Source organism: Pristiophorus japonicus, unplaced genomic scaffold (assembly GCF_044704955.1).
Source record: "Pristiophorus japonicus isolate sPriJap1 unplaced genomic scaffold, sPriJap1.hap1 HAP1_SCAFFOLD_252, whole genome shotgun sequence".
NCBI classification, from domain to species: Eukaryota; Metazoa; Chordata; class Chondrichthyes; family Pristiophoridae; genus Pristiophorus; species Pristiophorus japonicus.
The window spans coordinates 455907-476283 of NW_027252252.1; positions in this window are offsets into that span (position 1 = coordinate 455907).

Sequence of the window (20377 nt, forward strand, 5' to 3'; positions counted from 1 at the left end):
CTTTGCTTCCTGTCTGACAACCAGTTCTCAATCCATGTCAGCACACTACCCCCAATCCCATGTGCTTTAACTTTGCACATTAAACTCTTGTGTGGGACTTTGTCGAAAGCCTTCTGAAAGTCCAAATATACCACATCAACAGGTTCTCCCTTGTCCACTATACTGGAAAAATCCTCAAAAAATTCCAGAAGATTTGTCAAGCATGATTTCCCTTTCACAAATCCATGCTGACTTGGACCTATCATATTACCTCTTTCCAAATGCACTGCGATGACATCCTTAATAATTGATTCCATCATTTTACCCACTACCGATGTCAGGCTGACCGGTCTGTAGTTCCCTGTTTTCTCTCTCCCTCCTTTTTTAAAAAGTGGGGTTACATTGGCTACCCTCCACTCCATCGGAACTGATCCAGAGTCAATGGAATGTTGGAAAATGACTGTCAATGCATCCACTATTTCCAAGGCCACCTCCTTAAGTACTCTGGGATGCAGTCCATCAGGCCCTGGGGATTTATCGGACTTCAATCCCATCAATTTCCCCAACACAATTTCCCGACTAATAAGGATTTCCCTCAGTTCCTCCTCCTTACTAGACCCTCCGACCCCTTTTATATCCGGAAGGTTGTTTGTGTCATCAGGGCTATTCCCACTCCGGCAGCTTTGCCCATTCGGCAGTTTGGGATCACTGGGCATACTCTGGTTAGTCCCTTCAGAGTGCAATTACCCAGTGTCCCCTTCAGTTTGGCCAACTGAGCCAGATGTGGGCTGTCTATCCAGTCTGGCAACTCCCCCCTTTGGATATGATCGTGGTTGTGTCGTATCTGTCCCACCATCCATAGGCCATAAGCGTGACAAAGTTGTCCCTGTCTAAGTTTTGTGGTATCTTCTCTCTCACTGTCGAAAAGGTGATTGATTGTTTTTGCCTGAGCTTCCAGGACCGAGAGGCCATCCAATTGGATTTCAGCACCTCTCTTCCGAGTTCGGCTTGATCTTCCTGATTCCACTCTGCCCGTTCTAATAATCCCTTCATCACCCCTTTAAGCTGCTCCACCCTTTCATTTAGCCTTTGTATGTCCAGTGAGTTTACTATGGAGGTTCCGGCATTATAACCGGTCACAACATCATTAACTATTTCCCTCTTAGTCCTATGAACTGGCTCCTGTCCTCGGAATCTGCTGGCACCCATGGTATCGGCAGCCTGCTGCATTCCAACTTTACTTAATACATTATACATATTTCTTGTCTGCTCTGTACAATATTCCGGCATCTGTACACCTGAGATATTGATCAGGACAGGCACAATTTCATGCATAACATTATCATACAATAGTTCACCCTCGTTGGACAGCACAATCCCATTTTCCTGTCCCCTTGTAATTGTTGGACATGACAATTCCATGGGAAGTGTGGTGGTTCTTATGGGGCGTGGTGTCGGAGGGGTGAGAAGCATATATAGAACGATATTGCGGCAGCCTCTACCTCCTCATAATATCCACACAGCCCCACCCCCTCTTTGTGGGTGACTAACGGTTGTGGCTGGGCAGGAGGCGCGCAAATTATTCCAAAGATACAATCATCAGGCCCCCCCGGCCTCCCTTCGTCTAATGCAACTGCTTCTTGTACCCGTGGAGCATCGCACACATACTCTATCCTTATCCGGATTCATTTGTAGCCACGCGTTAAAATAAGTTCTGTCCTTGCTCCAGTCCTTGGCTGCTGGAATGCCTATTCCATCAGTAAAAGTAAACAAAACCCCATAGTTGATGCAGTTGTGTCTTTCTTGCGTGTGCTGTACCTCTCATAGTCGGTCTGTATTGTCCAGTGCTTGTGTGGGCCTCAAGATTCCCAGTATCATGAGTCCCCAGAGTCGAAGTCAGCACTGCGGTCCCATCTCGGTGATGGTTGTATCTGCAAATTTTAAACAGATAGCCTGGTCGTCACCACGTGTTAGGTTCTGGTCTACTTGTGTCGCGGTCACTCAATGGAATCAGAGGTAAGGGTTTGGTTATCCATATTCTTTATAGTCGTACCATCTCGATCACTTCATGTCCCTGTCTGGGCTGCCGTCGGTTTTGTATTTGAGCCTGCTGTGCTCGAGCCTGCACGATGACCCATCTAAATATTATCCAAACTCTAATCAACACCAATGCCACCACTATTCCTCCAAACATCGCAGTGTGCTTTGCTGTTAGGTTGGGTTTGTGGACTACACCTACCCACCGTGGGATTCATTGGCTCGATTGCCATAGGTGATGGTGCTTTGGCTGCACACTGCACTATCCGTCTGCTCCTGTTTTTTAAATCTCTTCCAGCTTATTTATCTTAGCTTTTAACTCTTGACCAGCTAGTTCTGTTTTATTTTTAATCTGACTATCCCACCATTTCCACAGTCTGTCAGGTGAGTCTTCTTTATTTTAGTAAGAAATTCAAATTCGTAAGGTCCAGTGTAAAACAGCTGTCAATGGAAAGGGTTAACTCCTTTACAGGTTTGTAAGAAGGCCTGATGTCATTACGTGACTTCGGGTAATCATCCAAATCTTTGTGTCTTCTAAACTTGCTTAGAAATTAGGAATCCGTTAAAACAGCAGAAATCATTAGTAAAGTGGTCATAATAAAAATCTTGTCATCAGGAAAGACAGCATTTTAGATTAACTCCAATTTTTTCCTGAACATCTAATTCAAGTACTTGCCTAAGATTTTTTTTTAAATGAGAGCACACATTTTTAATAGCTATTTTGTTGACTGAAATCCAATTTTCACACAAACTGTATGCATGCTAACATTTTGTTTATTTTTTAACGGTCCCGTTCAGTGGGCAAATCTTGTGTTTAATATCTCTCTCTGCTGAGTTCGCATAGCTTAGATCTTTTCTCCTCGTTATTTTCAAAACCCTCCTGCTTGTTTAGACTGTTTGGGACTTTTCTTGATTAACAACGTCTATTCTGGAAATCTTTTCAAACTGCAGTGAAACTTTCTCGTAATTTAAAATCATTATCAATGGAGAGTGTCTTTTACCTCTTCCAATTTTTTTTTCCTTTTCCCAATTAAACCAATATCTTTTTCACAGCCAATATCAACTAGTATTTAGTAAGTTATGTCTTTTTCCATCGCAAACACTTTTTTTTTCAGCACTTATTTATTCGTACATTACGTCATTTTTTCCAAACCTTTTCGTTTTATTTTTTAAAAGAGATCAGATTTAACTTTTTGTTTTAAACGTATCGCATTTTGTTTCACCTTTTCTTAACCAGTGGTACTTGAAACCTTCACAACAAAATTAACTCTTCACTGTTCCCTTCCTAATTTCTGCTCCCCTTTTGTAGAATTTGTATTTATTATTGAATTTCAAAATGTCAAATATGGTATTACTGGATTTTTTTGCCTAACTTCCGTTTTAGAAGCTGATCAAAAACTCTAATCTTTTGCTCTGTGACTTCAATTTTGTGGTACTATATCTCATTAATTACATCTTTTGTAAGCTTCAGTTCCTGATGCAGTATGTGTACTTTTATTAAAAAGGCTTCCAAACCCAAGATTTTCCTATACAACCAAAATGTTTATCAACGAGAATCACCTGAAATATCTCAAAATCCCAATTCAATATTGTACTGCCAATCTGCAATTTAAAAATCTCTTTCCTGAGCGAAAAGCTTTCGCATCAAGGTTTTACACAAAGGAAAAAGGGGAGCGTACTTCCCCAGCCTGCAGCCTCCAGAGACACAGTCTTTTTAAAAAGGCATTACAGCTTCCCTTCTCCATTCTTTATCTCATTCCTACACATTCACAAATGTCTCTTTTCATTCAACAAAGTTTATTGTTTGGCTGGCTCTATTATTGGATCCATACTTCCTTTCAGATAATCACGATCAGGTTTTTTTTTATTTCTTACATACTGATTAACTTCCTCTGTTAATTTTATGTGGGCTTGAAGAATCAAGACCACGGCTTTCTCATCTTTATCTTTCCTTTCCTTCTGCCACCATTCCCGTTGATTTGCTGGCGGGTCCTGGGGGTTCCATCCTGACTTAATCATCTTCTCAATTAGTTTATTTTGTTTTTACGCCAGATGGCGAGTAAGGGACCCTTCTAGTCCCCACTCGAGATTACTTGCTTTATTGGCCATTCCTGGGTAGGACTAGAACCGTTAGGAATCGACCCTCAGAGATCCACTTTCTTCCTAGTGTAACTTGTACCAGACCGTCTCCTGGCTACTGTCAGGTCACAAGTTCTGCTATTACACAAACTTATACAATTCTTAAAACGCGTTTAAGCAATTCCCGCAGTGCCCCATGCCTCCTTAACGACTACCTACCACCGTTTTGTCTGTCGGTTCGACCCTGTTCACAGGTTTGGTTTCCTTTGGTCGCTGTGCACCGCCTGGTCTCCGGGGTCTATTTTCAAATCACACGACTGGGTCCGGGAGATGTCGCTCGGTATCACAATCCCACGGTCTAAGTGCGTTCCCTACGCCTACTTAGTTCCTGGCCGTCACGTGGGACAAAAATCCTCTTAATTCAGGCTCAGGCTAGTCGTTTGAGATATTAGACCGTCTCGTCGTGTCGATCAACCGGCCTCCACCTTCCGCACCCTTAATAATTAAAACATTTTTATACTCACCCAGGTTTTGCCAAGGACGTCCAGCGACTCCGGGAAATCCTGTTCGTGAAACCACTGTTATCACAAATGTTTTTGTGGAAGAATAACTCGACACTCGGGGTCGGTTCCAATGCCAAAACGGCCTTTATTACGCCAGCGGAAGAGAGCCTCTGGTCCAACTCCAGGCACTCGACTCCGCCGAACAAAGAAATTCATCGATATTTATATGTTTTACAATAGTTCATTACAGTTACTCAGCCCACTTCGGCTGGACACAATCCAATCATAATGATTCTAGATTACATATAGGTTTAAATGGGCCAATAGAATTAACCCCGGTACATCAGGGGGCTGTATAATCAGTTCGTGATTGTTGGGGGCTGATTCATATCCATGTGATGTTAATCATGGGTTCCGCCGGTGCCTAGCTACTTATCTCCGTGGTTGCTAGGCACACCATCTGGGGGTCACTGACTTGAGGACATTCCGTACTAGGTATTGCAGTGTTCTGTATACTATCTTGCCTCAAGTTGTTGATTCAACACATTCCTGGTACCAGGCTCTGCAGGGTCAGCGCTCAGTCAGCAGTTTTAGCTAACTTGGCTTACTGAGCCCCCATCATGCTTTGCTAAGCCCCCTGGCAGCCATTTTATATTTGGCTAACATTTTAAACATAAATACATTTATATATTCAGCAGGTGCCTTTGCCTTCCTACAACAGTGTCTTTCAATTTGTTTATTTACCCTTTTTACCTGCTTGTTTCCTCTCTCTTTCAAACTCACTTTCTTTAATTTTGCTTTCTAATTCCAGCATTATTTCCCTGCCTATTGAATCTATTCTCAGGTTCCAATCCCGCTGCCAAGCTAGTTTAAACCCTCCCCAACAGCACGAGCAAACCACCCCGTGAGGATATTGGTCCCCGCTCTGTTTCGGTGCAAACTGTCCAGCTTGTACAGATCCCACCTCGCCCAGAAGTGGTCCCGATGCCTCAGGAAACTAAAGCCCTCCTGCCTGCACCATCTCTCCAGCCACGTATTCATCTGCTCTATCCTCCTATTTCTGTAATCACTAGCTCGTGGCACCGCATGTAATCCAGAGATTACTACCTTTGAGGTCCTGCTTTTTAATCTCTCTCCTCGTTCCCTAAACTCTGTCTGCAGGACCTCATCTCTCTTGCTACCCATGTCATTGGTCCTGATATGGACCATGACCTCTGGCTGTTCACCCTCTCCCCCGAGAATTGAGGTGATGGTGTTCCCATGTGCCTGCTGCCCTTGTCCTTCTAGGCGGCAGAGATCACGGATTTGGGAGTAGCTGCCGAAGAAGCCTTGGTGAGTTGCTGCAGTGCATCTTGTAGATGGAACACACTGCAGCCACGGTGCGCCAGTGGTGGAGGGAGTGAATGTTGAATGTGGTGGATGGGGTGCCCATTAAGTGGGCTGCTTTGTCCTGGATGGTGTCGAGCTTCTCGTGTGTTCGAACCGCAATCATCCAGGCAAGTGGAGAGTATTCCATCAGACTCCTGACGTGTGCCTTGTAGATGGTGGAAAGGCTTTGGGGAGTCACGAGGTGAGACACTCGCCGCAGAATACCCAGCCTCTGACCTGCTCTTGTTGCCACAGTATTTATGTGGCTGGTCCAGTTAAGTTTCTGGTCAATGATGACCCCCAGGATGTTGATGGTGGGGGATTCGGCGATGGTAATGCCGTTGATAGCCGGGCCTGCTTAAGTTGCATGTTCCTGTCGCTGATTGCTGCCAGGTGACTGTTGGCTCCACCCCGTGGGTTTACCTCGAACTTCAAACCACAAAATCAGTTCTCCTGAATCCCAAGGTGTGTACAGAAATCAACCATCAAATGCCCTGTCATTAACCCCGGGGATTCCGGCAATTTTCTGATCACAAAGCGCTTTCAGTCCTTGTCCTTGTCCATAAAATTGCAGACATGAAAATTCGGGAGTTTAATGACTTTGAAAGGAGAACATTGTTGTTTGGTGCAGTTGTGGTCAGAGAAATGTTTGTGAAAGGAACTTTTTGCAGAGAGAGGGATTGAGCATTTCAGCTTGTTGCTGAACACTTCTGTCTGGGCACTGAGCTAAGCAGCAGCTTGCGAAGTGCAGTGGTGATCACGTTCGCCTCACATGTGAAAAGTCCGCAGCTCGATCACGGACAGAAACATTGTTGTTGAAACAAAAACATGTCTGCAATAAAATTGAACAAAAGCATTCCAGGGTACATTGATGCATGATGCAAACCACCTCAGGCCTGGGCCAAAGCTCCCTGTACACCGAGCACAGGCTGAGGAAAACCCCAGGGAAGAGAATATCCTGGTCACTGGGACTTCCAGCAACAATGAACAAGTGCCCATTCTGAAACTATCCAGAGTAATAGCTTGTAAAAAGAACATCCAACAGTTAGGATGGCCGAACGGTCTTAGGTGCTGTGTTCAGGTCACAGTCTTCTCCGGAGGCATGGGTTTGAATCCCACTCCTAACATTCATTGTGTTTAATTACAAAATCATTTGTTTTGACACCACTCTGAAGTGCTTTGGGACATCCATCCAATGTAATAAAATTACTCCACTTCAATTACAAACGGTGATATCAAATTTACTTCCCAAACCAGGAATCGATCCCAGCTGGCTGTAGCGAAAGGAATAGTTTTGTGAAGCATTGAAAGGTGCCCTCTAAATATCTCGCACTGCTAATTTAAAAACACGGTTATAATTTGTTTCGGTGCAAAAGAAGGCAGGCTCGAAGGGCCAAATGGCAGACTCCTGCTCCTGGTTCTTGTGTTCTTATGCAGATCACAGAACAAATGATTAAATTATCAACTCTCCCTCAGTTCGCATTCCTTTTATTGTGCAAAGAAGATCATGGGTTCATTAAAGATGTTTTCCCATGAATGCAACATAAAGTTTAAGGAAAATAATTCGCTCAAATCGAACCCACGACTTTGAGATCATGAATCGCATGCTCTACCAACTGAGCTAGCCGGGCTGCTCAACATCTACCTTGTCAATCCCCTTCAGAATATTATCCGTTTCAATGAGAATGTAAATGTAGATTATTTTCTCTCAATCTGGTTCAGTAAAATTACTGAGTCGAATACCTCTTGTGCTTTGAACAAAGCAGTCTTTATTTTACCGGCTGGCAAGACTTATCAGATAGAAGATATACTTTCTCGATCGAGCGTACACACTCCCTACGGATACGTGAAGTTACTTCGTAAAGCGACAACAGTTATACAGATTTGAAAATAGATAACAAAATACAATTAGATTGACATTCTAACTCAGCCACTCATTACTCAATCTATATGAGATGTTTTTACTTTTGTAGCGGACTATCCGCATCCGTTGTTTTATCCAACTGATTACCCATTTTCATGCTGTCCCTCGTATTACCGTGTCGTTACGCGTTCACGTAGTCGTGCGATTTAAACAAACTAAAAACTTTCAGACATTACTAAAACTAACACAAAGCCACGTCGCCCCACGGCTTGCGTCGTCACGCGATTCAAAACACTTGAAGTAAACAGACTTAACAAACTTACTAAACTAACACAAAGCCGCGTCGCCCCGTGGCTCGTGTCGCCGCACGATTCTGAACACTTGAAGTAAACAGACTTAACAAACTTACTAAACTAACACAAAGCCGCGTTGCCCCGCGGCTCGCGTCGCCGCGCGATTCAAACTTGAAACAGACTTAACAAACTTACTACACTAACACAAAGCCGCGTCGCCCCGCGGCTCGTGTCGCCGCGCGATTCAAACTTGAAACAGACTTAACAATCTTACTAAACTAACACAAAGCCGCGTCGCCCCGTGGCTCGCGTCGCCGCGCGATTCAAACTTGAAACAGACTTAACAAACTTACTAAACTAACACAAAGCCACGTCACCCCGCAGCTCGCGTCGCCGCGCGATTCCAACTTGAAGTAAACAGAATTAACAAACTTACTATAAACGGACCTACAAAAATCAGCAATGACTTGATATTATTTCGTGGTTCGCGTGGCTGCACGTTCGCGTCGGCCCACGTTCACTCGGGTGCACGCTTGCGCCGCCGCACGTCTCGCGTCACCACGCGTTAGCGCCGCTGCGCGTCTGCGTTAGCCCTCCTTTACTCGCCCGGACGCTCACGCCGCCGCACCTCTCGCGTCGCTACGCGTTAGCGCCGCTGCGCGTCTGCGTCAGCCTTACCTTTCGAGTTGCTGCGTGATTTAAATTCAATCAGTGCCGAGATGGGCCAAGTGATATACAAGGTCGACGTCACACCTGATTTGAACACCTATCCTCTATTTAATTCCCCATAAGCCTTATTTAATTTTCTGTGAGCCTAATTTTCTAAATTTAATTTCTTTTGGTCTCCAAATTTCCCTATCCTTTCGCGTCACTGCGCAGTTTAAATCGAATCAGTCAATGAAAGCCCTAATTTAATGGAGTTTTTCTGCCAACTGGACAGGGGTGATTTTTTTCTTTTAGACTGCAGTGGAATTTTTCTCATAATTTAAAATCTCAGAACATTTTGTTTTCAGCACCTATTTAGTACGTTACTTTTTTTTGTCTTTTCCATAACTAGAGAGAAGTCTGGCACATAGGCTGTGGACTGCTTTTCGTTATCTCAATTGTTACAGCCTCAAGGTCGTGTTATTTAATATAATATTTTTTTTGAATCCTTTTGAATCCATCTCAGTTGTTTTGCTGTGCCTTCTCTGAATGTGTTCTTTCGACAAGTAAGTGAGCATGTTAAATCCTTTTTTTTAACCACCAACAAACCTATCCTTTGTGCATTTCCTGGCTCCGTAACTTATCATCCGAATATATGTAATTCAATAAGGTTCACACTCTTAAACTTCCCACATACAGGAAAACTTTCATTCTGTTTGAGATAAAGCAAACCACAACTCCCCGGCTTTTTTTTTTACAGTAAAAATTACAGAAGCATTTCTCAGTTAAACAGACGTTCACAAGAGTCTCTTTTCTTTCCTATTAATTTTTGGATCCATGATTGATCATCTATCCCTATCTAGCTCTAACTATAACCTATCTTTCCAAGTCGCCGCTTGGTTTGCGTCATCGCGCAATTTCCCGATCTCTATCCCTATTCTAAATTTGAAAATTATTCACCAGATTGTCCTGGATCTCGTTCAGACACTACCTGAGAACCAGCGAGTGGCTAAACTTTCCTCAGACTTTTGAAACCGGGGGAAACTGGAGCAGTATTGAAATCATACTCACTCCAGTGGCCAATTTCCCCTCGTCTCGTCCAAGGCTAGTCTGGCTCTTAATTCGCAAGTTTTCGGCAGTCGTCCGTTAAGATCCCACTTCTGACACCAAATGTAAATGTAGATTATTTTCTCTCAATCTGGTTCAGTAAAATTACTGAGTCGAATACCTCTTGTGCTTTGAACAAAGCAGTCTTTATTTTACCGGCCGGCAAGACTTATCAGACAGAAGATATACTTTCTCGATCGAGCGTACACACTCCCTACGGGTAAGTGAAGTTACATCGTAAAGCGACAACAGTTATACAGTTTTGAAAATAGAGAACAATATACAATTAGATTGACATTCTAACTCAGCCACTCATTAGTCAATCTATATGAGATGTTTTTAAGAAAGCTCAAGCATTGCCTCTGAATGTTTCAATTTATGGTGTGACTACCAGCTGAGACCTTGCAATTCTGCAGATTTATCCATATATTCATTTCATGTTACAATTTATGTTATTGGCAGGATTAGTAACTTGAAACTTTGAGAAAGACTGTTAACTGTGCTGATGTTGCACTATTTGCAATCTGACATTCTCCCAGCTATTCTACCATGGCTTTATACATTTTCCTATATCCAGTTTACTTTACTGTCCTTAATTCCATATATTCTGTTCAGATATCCACAAGATCACCGATCATTCTTCGAAACTCCAGAGAGTATCAGCATATTCTACACAATCTCTCACCATAGGACAGTCCTCTCATCCCAGGAATCAATCTGGTGAACCTCCGTTGTACCACCTCCAAGGCAAGTATATCCTTCCTCAGATAAGGAGACCAAAACTGTGTGCAGTACTCCAGGTGTGGTCTCACCAGTGCCCTGCACAATTGTAGCAAGATTTCCTTACTCTTATACTGTGGGCTATATATTAGGTACTATGGGCCGAATAACCTGTTTTTCTGCTGATTCTACGGTTGTATAAAAAGCTATGAAAATTCGGCCATCGCTCAGCAAACATATTTGTATTTCCTTCAGTGTGCAACACATGTGGGTGGAATAATGATGATTGAAACAATTATTCAGTATCTCACAGACTTGATTTATTTTTGTCAACTTGCTCTGCAAAAATGCTTTCCCTGACCGGGAATCGAACCCAGGTCACGGCAGCAAAAGCACCGAATCCTAACCACGGGATGACCAGGGAACACTGTTTGCAGTCTCTGCGATAGCTTTAAATATAGTCAGCTTACAATCACAGTTGAGAATTGTGCGGTGACACGGGGTGTAACTGGATTTGCTGGGAGCAGCGTGGAGGCCCCGACCTGCGTGAGAACACCAGTGGCAGGTCGGGGCCATAAAAGGAGCGGTGAGCGGCGGCCTGGGAGCAGCATGGTGGTGTACCACGGCAAGGTACAGCGCGAGCTGGTGTAGGAGGGCGACGGCAGCGAAGAGTGATGTCATCAAAGTCCAGGTCGGTGATTGGAGCGTGGGCAGGTACAGCAGGAGCAGCGAGAGACTGTGGAGGGATGTGATCGGGGCCCAGGGGCGGCGTGAGTTCAGGGCCAGGGGCCCAGGGGCAGCACGGGCCAGCCCACACTGCGATATGTGTGGGCACTGGGTCCGTGCAGCAGAGCTGGTCTCCAGTCGTCTTGGATAACCCTTGCCACTGGACCAAGACCTCGCTCAGTCAAGCCCGTGTGATGGCTGGGGTGCAACGGCCACCACACGTTAAAAAAATCCACGCACAGGTATCTTCCACCCTTCAACATGCAGTTCGGGACCTGGAATATTAGGTCCATCATTGAAACACCTGTGAACTTATTGTTTTTTGGCGTGGAAGCAAGTCATCCTCACTTCGAGGGACTGCCTATGATGATGATGAACTGGATTTGCTGCAGTCCGCGGGCAGCAGGTGATGAAAGCGGGTGTGAGAGGGTGAGTGACAGGTGGGCACTGCTTCTGATGCTGTCTGACCCACGGTGGGAAAACCGGGGATTTTAAAGCCCTTTCATTGCACCAATGCAGGGTCAAGGAAACTGTGTTTCAGGAACCTTCATGTCTCCAAACATGGGCACTCTGCGCTGTAGACCTCGTGGTGCAACGGTCGTGTGTCTGATTCCAGATCAGAAGACTGCGTGTTTATAGCGGGATCACTGTTCGTTTCCATATTGTTCTTCCGGAATTGAGATTTTCTTTGCAGTATCACAATTTGCTTTCCCACCCATCTTTGTATCATCAGCAAACTTGACTCCATTACACTCGGTTCCTATATCCCTGGGATAGGGGGGGGGGGGGGAAGACACACTGGAGAAGTGTGAGCTTGTGGACCGGAGAAGTTGCAGCTGCTGGAGCTGTGCTTTTTGTCGGGGAGGGACGGGGGGAGAGCCCGCCGAGCGACCGGAGAAGCTGAGAAGCTGCAGTGCTTTTCATCGGGTTTGACACTGTTTCAAAATGGCAGAGTGCCAAGTTTTCTCTCCCTACTGCCCATGCGCGAAGGTGCCGGCAGTGTTTTCGGCGCAGGCATTTGGCTCCACCCCCCACTTCACCATCGACACCACGCCAGGGCTCCGGGGACTGTACACAGCGGCCAGGATGGTGCGAGTTTTTCCCCGAGCCGTTTCCTGCGCGCAAAGTCGGTGCGCTTGAGGTCAGTGCGCCGACAAAACTGCTTGGGGAAAATCTAGCCCTTGAAGAGTAAGGAGTACACTGAAGGAAATACAAATATGTTTGCCGAGCAACTGTCATATTTTAATCACTTTTTATACAACCATCGAATCAGCAAAAAAACAGGGCACTCGGTCCATAGTACCTAATATATAGCCCACAGTACAAGAGTAAGGAATTCTTGCTACAATTGTACAGGGCCCTGGTGAGGCCACACCTGGAGTACTGCACACTGTTTTTGGTCTCCTTATTTTAGGAAGGAAATATTTGCCTGGGAGGTGGCACAACAGAGGTTAACCAGATTGATTCCTGGGATGAGAGGACTGTCTTAAGTTGAGAGATTGTGTAGAATGGGCCGATACTCTCCGGAGTTTAGAAGAATGAGAGGTGATCTCATTGAAACACACAATATTCTGAAGGGGATTGACAGGGTAGATGCTGAGAAGTTGTTTCCCCCGGCTGGTGAGTCTAGAACCAGGGGGCACAGTCTCAGGTTCAGGGGTCGGCCATTTAAGACAGAGATGAGGAGGAATTTTTTCACTCAGAGGGTTATGAATCTGTGGAATTTTCTGCCCCACAGGCCTGTGGATGCAGAGTTTCTGAATATATTCAAGGCTGCGTTAGATAGATTTTTGGAGTCTCGGGGAATCAAGGGATCGAGAGATCATTGGAGTTGACAAGAATGAGAGGGGATGTCATCGAAACATATAAAATTCTGACGGCACTGGACAGGTCTCAATGTTGCGGAAGTCCAGAACCAGGGGTCAGATTGTAAGGGATAACGGGTAAGCCATTTCGGACTAAGATGAGGAGAAACATCTTCAATCAGACAGTTGTTAACCTGTGGAATTCTCTGCCGCAGATAGTTGTTGATGCCAGTTCGTTAGATATATTCAAGAGGGAGTTAGATGTGGCCTTATGGCTCAAGGGATCAAGGGGTATGGAGAGAAAGCAGGAAAGGGGGACTGAGCTGAATGATCAGCCATGATCTTATTGAATGGTGGTGCAGGCTCGAAGGGCCGAATGGCCTACTCCTGCACCTATTTTCTATGTTTCTATGTCCGGCTACTGCTTCTTTAATAATGGATTCCAACATTTTCCCAACCACAGATGTGAGGCTAACTGGTCTATAGTTTCCTGCTTTTTGTCTGCCTCCTTTTTTAAATAGGGGCATTACATTTGCAGTTTTCCAATCTGCTGGGTCCTCCCCAGAATCCAGGGAGTGCATGTCCACAGATCCCTGAAAGTCGCAGGCCAGGTAGCTAATGTGCTTAAGAACGAATATGGAATGCTTGCCTTTATTAGCCGAGGCATAGAATACAAGAGAAGGGGTCGGTGGGGCAGGTTAGCTCACAGCTGGAGTACTGTGTGCAGTTCTGCTCGCCATATTACAGGAAGGATATGTTTGCGCTGAAGAGGGTACAGAGGAGATTTACGAGGATGTTGCCGGGCGTGGAGAATCTTAGCCATGAGGACAGATTAGATAGGCTGGATTTGGTTTCCATGGAACAGAGCCTGAGGGGAGACTTCATTGAGGTGTATAAAATTATGAGGGGCCAAGATATAGTGGATAGAAAGGACCTATTTCCCTCAGCAGAGGGGTCAACAATAAGGAGGCATAAATTTAAAGTAATTGGCAGAAAGTTTAGAGGGGAAATGTCTTCACGCAGAGGGTTGTGGGGGTCTGGAACTCACTACCTGAAAGGGTGGTAGAGGCAGAAACCCTCACCACATTTAAAAAGTGCTTGGATGTGCACCTGAAGTGCCGTAACCTGCAGGTTTATCGACCTCGAGCTGGAAAGTGGGATTAGGCTGGATGGCCTCTTGTTGGCCGGCGCGGACACGATAGACCAAAATGGCCTCCTTCCATGCTGTAAACATCTATGATCCTATGGACTTCTTTGCAAAGAGTTGAGGTGCGTGTGGGGTGATTTGGGCACATCTTTCCTCACATGACAACACTCCAAAGGCAACTCAACAGCTGTAAAGCACTTTGAGGCATCAGGAGTTCCTGACAGACGCTGCAGAAATGCAAATCCTTCCTGCAGAGTTTCGATGCAAATTTCAGGTTGCAAACCCAAAGCAAAAATCATACCCCTGGACCAATGAGCCAACTGCTTAGCACAGGTGGAGATAAGATTTAACCATTATTGAAGCATTTTTAGTGTGTGTTGCTGTTCTTGATCGGAGGAGCACATGAGATGGAATCAGTGACTTTGCCTTTTCCACATGTCTTCTGAAGCGCCGCACGGTCCCACTCCTGCAGTCAATGAGCTGTTGGGACGTTAATGTATCCATCATCGTCATCATCATAGGCGGTCCCACGAAACGAGGATGACTTGCTTCCATGCCGAAAAAGGATGAGTTCACAGGTGTTTCAATGAAGGACCCGAACGACATCCAGAAGGATGGAAGATGCCTGTGCGTGGATTATTTTAACGTGTGGTGGATTCAGAACTTTCAGTGTGGGACAGAAGTTGTTTAACGTGAGCCAACACATTCCCGATCAGCACAGAGGGAGCTCACTGGTCAGCTCCCCTCTGTTGGGGCTGCTGTGCCAGAGGTTTCTGTAGTGCAGTGGTTATCACATTTGCTTTATGTGAAAAGTACCCGGTTTGATTCTGGGTAGAAACATTATGTTTAAACTTGCGAAAAGGGAACAATCGGAGGAGAGATTAGTCTCCTGGAAAATACTGCCTGACCTGCTGAGATTTCCAGCATTTGCTGTCGTTATTTGCGATTTATTCTCCTGGCAATAGGGCTCCCTTATTCCTGAATTGCTCTTTATTTAACCAATAAATAGATAACATTCAGTGAGAGAAAACGGATCCACCGGGGACCTTTCGCGTGTGAGGCCAACGTGATATCCGCGACACTGCAGCCCATCAAAGGGCGAGAAACCACTGAATATAAAGGATGAGCTCACAAATATCAGGGGCAGTGCAGTCTGGTCAACGTCAAACCCTACTTTCTTATTCAGCAGAGGCATGAACGGGAGTCAGATGCCACAAATTGTAATGAAAGATACAATACAAGTAACACTTCCAAATCTTTTCACTGTAAAATTATTTCACTTTATTTGAAATCCTACTGCGTTGAATCTGAAAATGAGCACCATGGGATTTTATCTTCACTACTGATTCTATTTTCTGTGCACGGTGGGAATAACTGGTGCTGTCAAAGTTGACAAAAGTTGCCCCAGATTCCTGGTGTCATCGGCAATGAAGATTTTAAAGCAGACTCCTAAAATACAGTGTGTAAAATAGGTTAACATGCGCAAGAACATAAGAAGATAAGAAATAGGAGCAGGAGTCGGCCATACGCCCCTCGAGCCTGCTCCGACATTTAATACGATCATGGGCGATCCGATCATGGACTCGGGTCCACTTCCCTGCCCGCTCCCCAAAGCACAGGACAAATGATTGAAGTATCCGACTGTCCCTCAGTTAGCATTTCTTTCATTGTGCAAAAGAAGGTGAGGGGTTAATTAATGATGCTTTCCCGTGAAAGCAACACAAAAGTCTTCGGAAAAAACACACGGTGACTGGCAGCTGAGCGTTGCTTCTGATTCCTGGTGGGAATGGGCGGGGATTTTAAAGCCCCTTGTATTGTGAAACCTTCATATAGACGGACATCTCAGGTTACCTGTGTAGGTCTTGTGGTGCAACGGTAGTGAGTCTGATTCCCGATCACAAGCTTGTGTGTTCAAATCAGGTCTGGATCACTGTTCTTTTGGATATTGTTCTTCGAGAAGTAATATATTCTTTGCTGTTTCACGATAACCAGACCCTTGCTCCAAGGTTTGTCTCACTGTTTCCCCGGTGTCAGGCAGAGATACGCCTGCTGTCCTCATTTATTTCATGTGACAGGACACAAAAGTTCAAAATCAATCTGCCGGTGGCCAGATGCAGTTTTAATACTCAGGATGGCTGAGGTGTTGTGTTGAAATTGCAATCTGCTCTGTAAAGCTTGGCTTCTCATCCCACTTCTGACGTATTTTATTTTTCATCATGAAGCAAAACTCATTTGACACCACGACGAGCTCCTAAAAACTGGGATTCAGCAGTTCACCTGCTCACTGAACATTTCCGTCTGACCGGGTGCTGAAAGTGGAGATGTTTCCGCAGTGCAGCGGTTAACACGTTCGCCTCACACGCGAAAGTTCACCGGGCGGGAATATTTTCTGCAGCTTTCTCCTCATGCATGCTCTGGGGTGAGTTTGTTCTCCTGTGAAAGGTCATACGATCATAAACATGTAAGAATTAGTGGCCGGAGTAGGCCATTCGGCCCCTCGAGCCTGGTCCAAAATTCAAGATGATCCTGGCAGTTCCTCGACAGCAAGTTTAAACATCTGTGGCGGAGCCAACAGGCGCCTGGCTGCAATCAGTGACAAAAACGTGTATTTGGGCAGGAGCCCCGTGAGATCAATCGGTCGATCATGAAACTCTTAATCTCGAATTTGTGTTTTCGAGCCCATGTTAACTGTTAAAACATGTTCCATTTTGCACAGTGTGTTTCCGGATTCTGGTTCAAAATGTTCATTTCTGGTAACATCAACAGGAGACTGGGGAAACACTGCGACTGACTTTAGAGCAAGAGTCTGGTTGTTGTGAAACACCAAAGGAAATATAAATTCTCGAAGAATGACATCGAAAAGAAATGTGACCCCGACACCCAGAAAGAAGTGTTAAGGCAGAAGATTAAATGCTGCATTCCTCTGTGCAAAAAATTCCTTTCACAAACATTTCTTTGACAGAAACTGCACAAAACAAAAATGTTCCTTTCAAAGTCATTAAACTCCCGAATTTCCGCGCCCCCCGAATCTCCTGAATCAGATGCCTCTAGTTTTGCCGACTCAATCCATGTCCCTTTGCAATGTTCTGCTTCCACCCACACTATGAAATGTGCCACTAACTTACAGAATCATGGAATGGTTACAGCACGGAAGGCCATTCGGCCCGTCGAGCCCGTGCCGACTCTCAGCGAGTCCCACTCCCCCGCCCTTTCCAGTAGCCCTGCAATTGTTTTTCCTTCAGACACTTATCCAGCTCTCGTTTGAAAGATAAGATTGAGTCTGCCTCCACCACCCTTTCAAGCCGTGCATTCCAGATCCTAACCACTCGCTGCTCAATGGTCACCTCCTCTTCCTGTGTGCAAAGTCTGGCAAACACTAGATCAATTCCTGCTACACTCACAGCCTTCCTAAATATAGTACCATCATTCTATTCTCGTAAAACCAGCTCCTGAAGTATAGGCCAGCTGTGTAGGTTAAAGCTCTGGTGATGTTCCTGACATTGTTGCAGTGTTTCTGTAATGTAGTGGTTATCAGCTCACACAAAATCTCCCTGGTTCGAAACTGGGCGGAAGCATTTTGAAAATGTGTTGAATTAATTATTCGAAAAAATGGATTTATTCATATTAGTGGTTCAATATTAACAAAACACAATGTCCCACAGCCTTGTTAAATTTTCTGATATCACTGTACAGTTCTGTATACACTCAAACTCGACACTTGAACTGAATGCTCATAAAAGTATTGGAGTGGGAACTCACTGGATAACAGCACAGCTGGCAATGTTAACGGAATATGTTTGTGCAACCAAAACGCACAATGTCAACCTGGAACTGTGCGGCACCAAATCCTCAGGGAAAAACAGTTAAAGGCTTCGTCCCTGGGTGGACTCGAACCACCAACTTTTCTGTTAACAGCCAAACGTGGTAACCCATTGCGCCACATAGACTTACGCAAATGCACCTTGCAAGACATCCCAAACCAGGGTGTCAGTCAGTTAAAGCTTCAGATTGCTCCAACCGGGATGGAACATGTCCACTCTCATTTTTATTTTTCACAAGTAAAGCGTGGGACATTCATTGTGGATGTGTGGAAGCAGTCTGGTCCATCACACTGCAGACACTTCCATGTTACCGCCAACCAGCTCTCCCACAACCGGTGTGATCTACCTTCCAGCCTTCCGGTGCCTTGTCTGTGACGAAGTATTCTAATGGTCCCGAAGCCGGTATTAGGTTTTAATTCCTTTTCGGCTCCTGACTGCAGATATTCCTGTGATTAAATGTGAACACAATGCTTACAGGGACAGTTCGATTCACCGTTTCTTTGTTTGGTGAAATTTCAAAGATTGAAAGCGACACACATCAACCCCAAACCTCACCTACTCGCTAACTCGACAAAACGTTGCATTTTCTTTTCATGCCAAGCATTTTGCATTAATGCATTGCAATGCCAATGCACTTTTTACCTGGCAAGACTGAATTACAAGGGGTGATGAACAGTATGAAACAGAAACAGCTACTTGAGAACCCATAGCCTCGACGGCATCTGGTTGAATTGGTCTGCATCAATAATTAGCAGAGCGTTAAGAGAGGAAACTGACGGTGTGGATGAGAAAAGGCCGAGCCAAAGTGTAATGTTGGAGATGATCTTGTTGTTTTTGAGAAATGTTTCAAAGATTTTACATTTTCTGTTCACTGGTGTAATGGTGAGCACTCAGAATTCTGAATCCAGTGATCTGAGTTTAAATCTTTGTGGAACCTGAATGCTTGTTATCCCAGCTGCTGAAAATTTGGGACAAACAAGTGAAAGACACCTGGTGCTGGTGGGCAGTTTTGTTGCCGTTGTCATTGATGCTTGATCTACAAGTCTAGTTATCAAATCGTGTGCTCAACCGTCAGTTACCTGTTACAAAATGTTGTAAACAGCTGTCTTGCTCTTTTCACTTCGTTGCTTTTAACCTCGAATTACCCGCACACACTCCGTTGTAGTAAAGGCAGGATAGGATTTCTTATTTGAACATTCATACTAAACAAACCAAGTATGAAAGTTACTGAGAACACTTCACAAAGGCAGCTTGCTTCGATTTCCGTGGCTGCTTGAGACACACACCTTCCGAATGTCCAGTGTCTCTGGCGTCTGCGTGTGTGAGTCTCATCTTTATTCTCTTATTTCTGTGCATTTAAACAATCACAGCTAACGGCTTTGAGAATAGTTTAAGACACAGACTTAATATTGCTTGTTTAACCTACAGATGTCATTAAATAGTAACAAAGGTACAATCAAATATTTAACATCCAGACAACGACCAGTTACTCATTTCAATGGCTGAAGGCACCACATTGTCTAACAGTCTCTTTCGATCCAAACTTCAATCTTCCTGTTTTTTAATCCAAACTTCAGACTGCGTGCTGAAGCAAAGAGTTCAGCAATGCGGGACTGTGCTCCCACATTCCCCCACTTCTTCTCCTCGCCTCTCTGCAGGTCTTATCTGGGTAACATACATTTGCATGGTGGCTCAAGCTCGCTCAACAGCATTGTCCAGTTGTAATCCTTGTTTTCCAACACGACATCCACAGTAAACCAAAATGACCAGCACGATCAGCTGAACCAGCACCAGCATAAGGACAGAGTGTATCATTGTGTTCATCACGCCTGTTGCCGTCGGGCTCCATCCCAACAATGACTCCCACCAGCTCACATGTTCAATCTGGTCCAAAGGTGTGTGAACCTTCTCGCTTTCCGCAGTGTGATGGTTAATGTCCACAACGATTGCTTGATTCAAACTCTGTAGCTGTTGAAATTTTGTATTCCATTTCCGTATTTCCTTCTTCCAAATAGAAGCGCGCTTCGGGTCAAAGTAGGGTTCTTGTAGATTCAGATTCTCAGGATGCCATTTTAAAGTCCGTTGGTCTGTGATCACCATATCCATTTTTACCTAAAAGTCAATTTTCAATTTTTGATGTTTCCAACTGAATTCCATGCTGTTTACATTCAGAAATATAAACTCGCAATCGGTGTCTTCGACCACGTCTGTTGCACTCTGCACAGGTTTTAACAATTTCCTCTGCTTTGTGGGAGAAGTGTAACAACATCGAGTAAAGGATGA